Here is a 9,985-nt window from a genome sequence, read left to right on the forward strand (position 1 = left end):
TCGCTATGGTTCGAGCAGCTTTCGCTCGTTCGCCTCGTAAACTCGGTCTCACAGCTTTCGCTCCTTGGTTTATTGTCTATCGACACCTTTTTCTTTTGAATTCATTGATAGAGCTTTTGGAGCAGATGTAAAGCACTAGATTCTTCAACGAGTACCAAGAAGAAATTCATTCACCAGACTAAGAGAAGAAAACAGAACAAAAAGAGTCTTGGCTTAAGCCCAGCCGCCTCCGGGAATTCATCGGGAGAAAGAGCCCCAAGGGCGCCATATTCTAGGAGCCCAAACTATGTGATTGAATAAATCCTCCTACATCTGTTGCGGGTCGAGGACTACGAAACCTTTGACTCTATTACCTGACCGAANCTCCTACATCTGTTGCGGGTCGAGGACTACGGAACCTTTGACGATATTACCTGACCGGAACCAAAGCTTAATGAGAGAGTGAGAGTTTACAGTTAAAGAAGAAAAGGAAAGACATGAAAGAAAGAAAGACAAGATGAAACAAAAGAAGAATGAGACTGAACAGGAAGGGCTGAAGAAGAAGAAAATGAAACTAGAATTATCCGTCACCTATTTCTTCTTTCAATGAATGAAATCAGGGAGACGAAAGAAAGACAAGATGAAACGAAAGATGAATGAGAGAGAGAGAGTTTACAGAAAGAGAAGCGAATGAACCTGAACCTGCAAAGATCATTAAGAAATTGATTCTATCCAGCATAGGGGTAAAACCTTGTCATAGCTTTTTCCCTTAATAGCTGAAGCTTCAAGCTAATTTTTTCTATCTTTCCCGTATTTTTGGGGTATTTCTCTTTTTCCCTTAATAGCTGGAGCTTCAAGAAAAGAAATTCTATCTTTCCCGTATTTTAGGGGTATTTCTCTTTTTCCCTTAAGGAAAGCAGCTTCAAGAAATTCTTTTCTATCTTTCCCGTATTTTGAGGTATAAAAGAGTCCATTTTCCCTGATTTCCCTCGGTAACTCAACTGTAAACACTCAAAAAACAAGAAATCAGTCTATCTTCTGTCTATTTTTTTGGATAAAAGTCTATCTTTCCCGTATTTTTGGGGATCAAATGGATGCTTTACCCTATTTTTGGGGCTATTTTCCTTGATTTCACTCTTTCACTCTCCTGTAAACACTCAAAAAACTAGAATGATCCTATCTATCCCGTATTTTTAGGGATAAAATCGAGGTCTTTTGGGTGAGAGGTAATGAAACTGTCAATCCTCAACTCTCTCTTCTATCTTTCTTTCCCTTCCCTTATTTCAGGAAGTAGGTAAACTCGTTCTCACTGCTTGCTTCGCACCTTTCCTCTTCATTATCCCCAAAAAGTCTTGTTTGTGGCCTTCCTTCTCTTCTGGTTAATCCTGAGAGTCAGGGGTCTTTTCTTATTTGGGCAGTCACGGGCTCTTTGAGGTCCTCCTAATGAGTCGTGGATGTAACTGTTATTTGATTCCGACGGCCATGTTCTCGCCTCCCCTCCCCTGTTCGGGCTGTAGTTCCACTTTCACGGAAGAATCGACGAGCTTTTTCAAAAGATTCCAAAGCGCACACTCGAAAGTGCTTCGAATTGAAATTAGTCATTCGTTGTTCGAGACCGGTTGAGAATTTGGAAAACAAAAAAGAAAGACCTCTTCCGACGCGCACGCACGAGAAAAACTCTAATTCATTGTTACCACAGGCGATTCTGAAAAACAAAGTTCCATTCGAGATTGCGCAGAAGGTTGGGAAACCAAGAGAACGCTTCGCCTTTTCTTCCTCGGTTTTTATCAGAAGCTTGTGATTTAGTTTTTGTCCCTTGTTTCGAGCAGCGGCATTCTCCCTATAAATTCTCCCGAAAAAGAAGAGAAAGGAAAAGTCAGTCAGCCAATTTCTTGGAAAGTTCTTTCAATCCAGGGAAGGTTGATTGACAAAAGAGATTAGGTAGGGATAGGATAGGTCAGATTCCATGATTAGAGAGATGAGACTCGAGCTGTTTTCATGCCTGCAAGGGAGTCGGGATAGATAGGACAGGATCACGGTGGCTCTTAGATGCCATGAGTAGGACCCATATGGAAATGTTCGCCTGAGTCTGATTCAATTGAGATTAATTACTTCATTATCTTCTGACGTCACCTGGGATTCCTTTTTGGCCTCAGTATCCGCCGTTGGGTTATCAGACAGATCTCAGCGCGGGCTTGAATACTTTTTCCCCACGGGTTATGCATTGGGCTCCTCATGTATGAGAAAATCCATATCATCATTGGTGCCGTATTGATCCAGCTCTTAGGAGTCCATCCACAAAGATGCGTGCGGGGAGGGGTTTGAGGTCTGTAGGGTCCGAGCAACTAGGGCTTTCATCAAAGGGTTGAAGGAAGTTGAGCAAACGTAAAGGATGATGAATCACTTGCAGGGCATTCAGGGAGTAATGCTCGGGGGTTGGTATATTTTCGTCTCATGTCTCTACCATCCGTTTCCCTCTTTTCTCCGGCTGGCGTGATAAGGAGGTTGGGATCCCAACTCGACAATGGCGGCTCGATCATGTTTATATTGGCAGGAAGAGGTACAGCATGAGTGGGTAGATAATTGGTAGTTAGATTGGGACGGTTTGCCCTGGCTCCATTTTCCCTTTCCCTGAATTAATAAGGTCTTGGATGTCATGTTTCAGCCTTAAACACCGGGTCAGTCTTATTTATGGCCATTTGTCAGATGGTATTTGCAGTAGGTATTGGCTTTGTACCCTCTATCAATTTCTTTTTCCTGGGCGGATGTCCGCTTGAAAAAGGAAGGAGTCAAATGAGCTGGTGGCGGAGATGGGGGAAGAGGCGTGAGTACACCATTCTTCTTCAGCTTTTCCAAAGCGCGGCTGAGAGTTATGCCGAACGAAGTTCAAGTCCTGGGTGTCTTTGGCTTTCCGACAAGACATTGACTTCGCTGTTCTTGCTTCTTCCTCCCAGGGCGGCTATCTTCTTTCCATGTGATCCGCCTTTTTGACCTGTGATCCATGTGAGTCACATTGTGGATATCATTTCAATACGAGTGGTTCCATCAAAGAGTCATAAATGGGCATCGCTTGGAAATAGAAAGAGTCATGGTATTGCCTACTCATGTTACCATTATCCGCACTTTTTCCTTTTCTGGGAGGAGATATCGATCACTTGGGCAGCTTTGGCCAACGGGCCAGGAAATCCGGGAATCTTTCATTTGGTCGCTGGCGAGTCATTTCCAGCCCTCTTCTGGTTACTTTCATCGGGGTGTTCTCATTTTCTATTCTTTCAGCATTGTCGATGTCATCCCAGGATTTCAGGGTAGATTTGTCAATCTGTGTGAACCATCGCCCAGCCACTAAGAATTCTAGGAAAGATTTTGGCCATCTGCCTTCTGAGTGAGCCTCATAGAACCTACATTTGAGAAAAACTGCTGCGGATGAGTCTTAGGACAGCCAGTTCCATCGTATTTGTCTATGTCAGGCATCGCTTTTCTGGAGATTTTGCCTCTGTAAAAATGGTCATGTTGAGCCCATGGTCTGACGAACCTTGACTTTCTGCAACTCTTCCTCTAACTTGGCTAGCTGCNATCATGATTCTAGGTATTTTTCTTTCACATTCCTTTAATTCCTACTTGGTTTAAGGTTTATACAAATATCCAAGAAAATTCAAAAAGTACTTCTTAAAAGAGTCCAAATTGGTTTCTTACCTCACCATGAACGTTTGAGACATTTATTTTATGAAGGGGGTGTAGCTCATATGGTAGAGCGCTCGCTTCTCATGCGAGAGGCATGGGGTTCAATTACCTGCACCTCCATTGTATTTTTTTTAAGATTCTAGCCTATCTAGGGGTCTTGGTACTATTGTTCTGGGTTCTTATCTTCAAAGCGACACAGTGGTTGTAGTTTGAAATTGAATCTACGTTTGATAAAGTTTCATAGCAATTGGTCGTCATTTACATTTTACACCGTTACTTGGTTTAACTAATTAACCTTGTCCAATGACTACCAAATTTCATATAAACTCTTAACATGTCATGTTATGTTCAGTATTAAAAATTTATAGGCAACGGAGTTCATTTAGTGGATTATTTTAATGTTACTTAAATCACGAGCAATTTGATCGATTCAGAGCCTTGACTCACGGTTCTTGGTATTTTTCTTTCACATTTCTTTAATTCATATTGGTCTGAGGTTTATACAAAGATCAAAGAAAATTCTAAAAGTACTTGAAGAGTCCAAAATGGCTTCTTACCTCATCATGAACGTTTGGGACCTTCATGTTATAAAGGGGGTGTAGCTCATATGGTAGAGTGCTCGCTGCGCATTTGAGAGGCACATGGTTCAATTCTCTGCGGCCTCCATCATATTTGATCTGAGGTCTCAGGTCTCGCATTATGGTCATTTTTAAAAATATTGGCAGCAGAGTTCATTTACTGAGTTATTTTAATGTTACTTAATTCCTTGGAAATTTGATCGGTTCAGAGCATTAACTCACGGTTCTTGGTATTTTTCTTTCACATTCCTTTAATTCATACTTCGTTTAAGGTTTATACATTTCTTACCTCATCATTAACATTCGGGGCCTTAATTCTATAAAGGGTGTATAGCTCATATTGTAGAGCGCTTGCTTCACATGCGAGAGGCACGGGTTCACTTCCCTGCACCTCCATTGTATTTATTTGTTTCAAGATTCTAACCTATCACACTATTTCTTTTTCTTGTTTAAGTACTTGGACTCTTTAGTTCTGTTCTTGACTTGTGACTTGTGAGTTCATCCTATGTCCAAGACTTCATACGTCAATCGTTCATGCGTTCAAAGCTAGTAGTCTCGACTCAAATATAGATTTAATTAAAAAGTTTCATAGGATTTGGGGGTCATCTACATTTTGAACCAAAGTTAAATTTACTCATGTGCATTGTGGTCATTGTACACTGTTAATTGGTTTAGCTAATTAACCTTATCCAATGGCCACCAAATTTCATATAACCTCCTAACATATCACATTATGCTTAGGATTAAAAATTCATAGGCAGCAGAGTTCATTTAGTGGGTTATTTTAATGTTACTTAAATCCTGAGAAATTTGATCGGTTTGGAGCCTTCACTCACGATTCTTGGTGTTTTCTTTCACATTCCTTTAATTCATACTTGATTTAAGTTTAATACAAAGATCCAAGCACATTCTAAAAGTACTTCTTAAGAAGAGTCCAAAATGGCTTCTTACCTCATCATGAACATTTGGGACTTTTATTTTATAAAGGGGGTGTAGCTCATATGGTAGAGCGCTCGCTTCGCATGCGAGAGGCACGGGGTTCAATTCTCTGCACCTCCATTCTGTGTGTTCAAGGCTTCGTATGTTCCAACTGACACAGTCTAAAACTACATCAAAGGGTTCAAACATTTCAATTGTCATCTAGATCATGAACCAAAGGTAAATTTCCTTATGTGCATATTATGGATATTTTACACCATTACTTGGTTTAGCTAATTAACTTTATCCAATGACCACAAAATTTCATATAAATTCCTAACATGTCATATTATGCTCTGTATTAAAAATTCATAGTCAGCGGAGTTCATTTACTGATTTATTTTAACGTTACTTAAATCTCGAACAATTTGATCGGTTCAGAGACTTAACTCATTGATCTTGATGTTTTTCTTTCACATACCTTTAATTCATCTTGGTTTAAACTTTATACAAAGATCCAAGCAATTTCTACAAGTACTTCTTAAGACGAGTCCAAATTGACTACTTACTTCGTCATAGACGTTCGGGACATTTATTCTAATGAAGAGGGTATTGCTCATATGGTAGAGCGATCGTTTCGCATGCGAGAGACACATGGTTCAATTCCCTAGGTTTAATACAAAGTTTCATAGCATTTGGAGGTCATTTAGATAATGAACCAAAGGTAAATTTCCTTTGGTGCATTATGGTCATTTTACGCCGTTACTTGGTTTAGCTAATTAACCTTATCCAATGACCATAAAATTTCATATAAACTCTTAACATATCATATTATGCTTAATATTAAAATAAATACACATATCATATTATGCTCAGTATTAAAAATAAATAGGCAGCGAAATTCATTTAGTGAAGTATTTTAACGTTACTTAAATCAGAAGCAATTTGATCATTTTGGAGCTTTAACTCACCGTTCATGGTGTTTTCCTTTCATATTCGTTTAATTCATACTTTTTTTAACATACAAAGATAGATGTAATTCTACAAGTATTTATTATGAAGAGCCCAAAAGGGCTACTTACTTCGTCATGGACGTTCGGGACCTTTATTTTATAAAGGGGGTGTAGCTTATATGGTAGAGCGCTCGCTTTGCATGCAAGAGGCATAGGGTTCAATTCCTTGCACCTCCATAATAAATTTATTTTATACATTTTTTTAAAATGTATGAATTATCATTTTTTTAAAAACAAAAGGGCAAGTACTTAGCCACACTCTCTCTTTTCTTGTTCGTTCTTGTTGTAAGTACTTACACCCTTTAGTTCTGTTCTTGATAAATTTTTCATGAGAAATAAAACATAGTTTGAACCTGGTCTATTTTAAACCATGGTTCATTTGAAAAAAAAATTGTGAAGGATTTTTTACCGATCAGGTGACACTTGTCTACTTTAAATCATTTTTTTTTCCTCTTTCTTCTTCTTTCTCTCTCTTGTTTCTTAAACCTTCTTGTTTATGTTACTTACATGTACCTAATTAACAAAGCTGCACTAAAATGACCAAAATAACCCTAAACCCTTGAGGGTTGACTTTGAATTTTCTTTCATTTTTCTACCATTTTTACTTCCAGGAGATTTTCTAAGAATTTTTCTCTTCTACCACATTTTAAAATTTGGCTTCTTCGTTAATTTAAAATTTTAAACTAGAAATTTTCTCATGTCGGGATTTGTGTGTCACAATATCTTAATGCTAAGCTAGTGTCAAGCTCAACGCCCCTTCAGGCGCCACGACACTCTTTAGTGCAAATAAGCATGTCTTACGTCTTTGTCCATAACGTCAACGTCTTGATGCTACCCAAAATTTTCTATAGTATTCACGCATGTTTGGATAGCACCTTGACAATGCACCGTAACAAAAGCTGGGTCAATTAACCATTTTACCCCTAAAGTTACTTCTTGTTTCTTATGTCCCACTAATCCTCTAATGAACATTTGGTTTGTGGTCTAACCAGTAAACCGAATTCCTCTTAGGCCAATGAGAGGGTGGGACCCCTTGTTCAAGACCTGGAGTGAGTACTGAAGGGAACTACCTCTCTTCTATTCCTAAAAGTGGGTAGGAGCGAATTCCATCTTGCACCCCACGTCCCCAGCCATTCACCCAGTCTTACCCCGGAAATGGGAGGCCTAATGAGTTGGTGAACTCGAGCCACTCTCACCCATGCAAATCTAAGGATAACTCCGAATAAACATGAGTTCATGGTTAGCTCAGGATTAAGATCGAGTTACCTAGGTCATCGAATGAAAAGAAAATCAGTTTCAACAGTAAACGACATTATAAAGTGAGAGTGATTTTCTTCATGGTCCGATCTTATGCAATACTATTGCATAGGACGTCCCCACTCACATGTCTCCGCATGTACAATTTAGTGATTACATTGTTTATGTCATATACAAAAGTGGGATACATCAATAGTGTCCCCCAGGATAAGGTACTCAGCCTTATCCCGGTACTATAGATCATTTGGACTATATACTTGAACTTGATTCACTCTTATGTCTCTACATATAGTTCAAGTAATCATACTATAGCCAGAGTATTCTTAGTTTATTGGATTTAGATTAACGATCGTAAAATTCACTTTATTCAATAACAATCTTTACTGAATAAACATCAATAATAACTTTATTGAAAATAGAATATGTTTTTATTTACAAACTATGAGTTTTTGGACATAAAACCCAACATTAACCTTATCCAATGACCACCAAATTTCATATAAACTCCTAACATATCATATTATGCTTAGTATTAAAAATTCGTAGGCAGTAGAGTTCATTTAGTAGGTTATTTTAATGTTAATTAAATCCTNTGCTTAGTATTAAAAATTCGTAGGCAGTAGAGTTCATTTAGTAGGTTATTTTAATGTTAATTAAATCCTGAGAAATTTGATCGATTCGGAGCCTTAAATCATGGTTCTAAGTGTTTTTCTTTCGGATTCCTTTTCTAGGTGTTTTTCTTTCACATTCCTTTTATTCATACTTGGTTTAAGGTTTATAAAAAAATCCAAGCAAATTCTAAAAATACTTCTTAAGAAGAATACAAAATGTCTTCTTACCTCATCATGAACCTTCGAGACCTTTATTCTATAAAGGGGTGTAGCTGGTAGAATGCTTATGGGTTTGTTTTTAATGAGAAATAAAACATAGAGAATTTAAAACACAACTTTCAATACATTTATTTTAACCATACATAAGTAATTAAAAAAATGGAATGAGTACAAAATTTTAGTCTATTACACAATTTCTTTTCTTTTCTTGTTCTTACGGTCATGATCCTACATTCTTGACCATGCGGCATNACGGTCATGATCCTACATTCTTGATCGTGCAGCGTCATGATCTAGACATGCTCACGACCAGCCTTAAGGAGAATTAATTCCCATATATATTTTTCGCTCCAATTTTGTGGCTTCGTCGTGGGCGAGGTTTGTCTTCGTCAATCGAACATCGGTTGTGTAGAATCCAAGCTCGTTCGACCACACACGCCGCCTGCGCATGCATGTTCAATTGTATGCGACACAACCGACTTACCTCTACAGTAGGCCAATTTATAAAACTCGACCTTGCCTCTGCTCGGGCCAAGGACAATCAATACACCATCGCGTCTCATCTTGTCATCTCGATCTCCATCGACATGGCCAATATGTCTTGATACCATCTCGAGTCTCAGAGTGTCGTCGACCATCAAAACTCACTTGGTCATGCTATTGAGAATGGGCCTGCGTGTCGCTCATCTTATCGGGACTTGCCGAACTTTCATCAATCCGGGTTCTATCGAGGCATTGACCCTCCCGTGCCCATGCCATGTCATTTAAGGAAATTGTGCCGGATAGTGGGTGTATGTAGCATCCTCCAACACGTGGGCTGGAGCGCAATACCCGCACACCTGTGCCGCCCGGTACTGTCCTTGAAAAAATTCATTTCAAAGGAAGCCGCATGAGACACTCATCTTGGAAAGCTCGCCCACACAATGACACACATATGTGCCACAGGGTAGCNAGCTCACTTAGGCCATAGGTCACAACGGTTGCAAGTACTTGGACTCTTTAGTTCTGTTCTTGACTTGTATGTTCTTATCATGATCTATGTTTAAGACTTTGATCCTTGGAGTATGAGGTCTCAACCTTAGTTCTGGTCTAAGGGTCTTGGTACTGCTAATTTGGTAGAACTTGAATCTTGATCATTTTTCTAGTCCTTGATTGTTGTCTTATTCTCCAAGACACTCCCCCTAGTATTTATGGTACTAGTCATGAACGTGACATCCTGAGTCCAAGGCTCATACGATCCAAGCGACACAATGTTCACCTACGTCCAAGACTTCATACATTTTAAGTGACACAGTCTGAACCTATGCAATGGTTTCATGCGTTCCAAACGATATAGTCTAAACTCACATCTAGGTTTAATACAAAGTTTCATAGAATTTGGAGGTCATTCTAGATCATGAACAACAGGTAAATTTCCTTATGTGCATTATGGTCATTTTACACTATTAATTGGTTTAGCGAATTAACCTTATCCAATGACTACCAAATGTCATTTAAACTTCTAACATGTCATATTATGCTCGTATTAAAAATTCATAGGCAGCAGAGTTCATTTAGTGGGTTATTTTAACGTTACTTAAATCCTGAGAAATTTGATCAGTTCGAAGCCTTAAATCACGATTCTAGGTATTTTTCTTTCACATTCCTTTAATTCATACTTGGTTTAAGGTTTATACAAAGATCCAAGAAAATTCTAAAAGTACTTCTTAAAAGAGTCCAAAATGGCTTC

The 9,985-nt window shown here is 38.7% G+C and overlaps 1 non-coding gene across 1 annotated transcript; it reads left to right on the top strand.

Annotated features, from left to right (window-relative positions):
• The first annotated feature begins 5,224 nt into the window (after positions 1-5,224).
• Positions 5,225-5,297, top strand: TRNAA-CGC. Its single transcript has one exon. It is a non-coding gene; the product is annotated as a tRNA-Ala (tRNA).
• Positions 5,298-9,985: the final 4,688 nt, after the last annotated feature.

This window comes from Cucurbita pepo, chromosome LG16, assembly GCF_002806865.2.
Source record: "Cucurbita pepo subsp. pepo cultivar mu-cu-16 chromosome LG16, ASM280686v2, whole genome shotgun sequence".
Taxonomy (NCBI): Eukaryota; Viridiplantae; Streptophyta; class Magnoliopsida; order Cucurbitales; family Cucurbitaceae; genus Cucurbita; species Cucurbita pepo.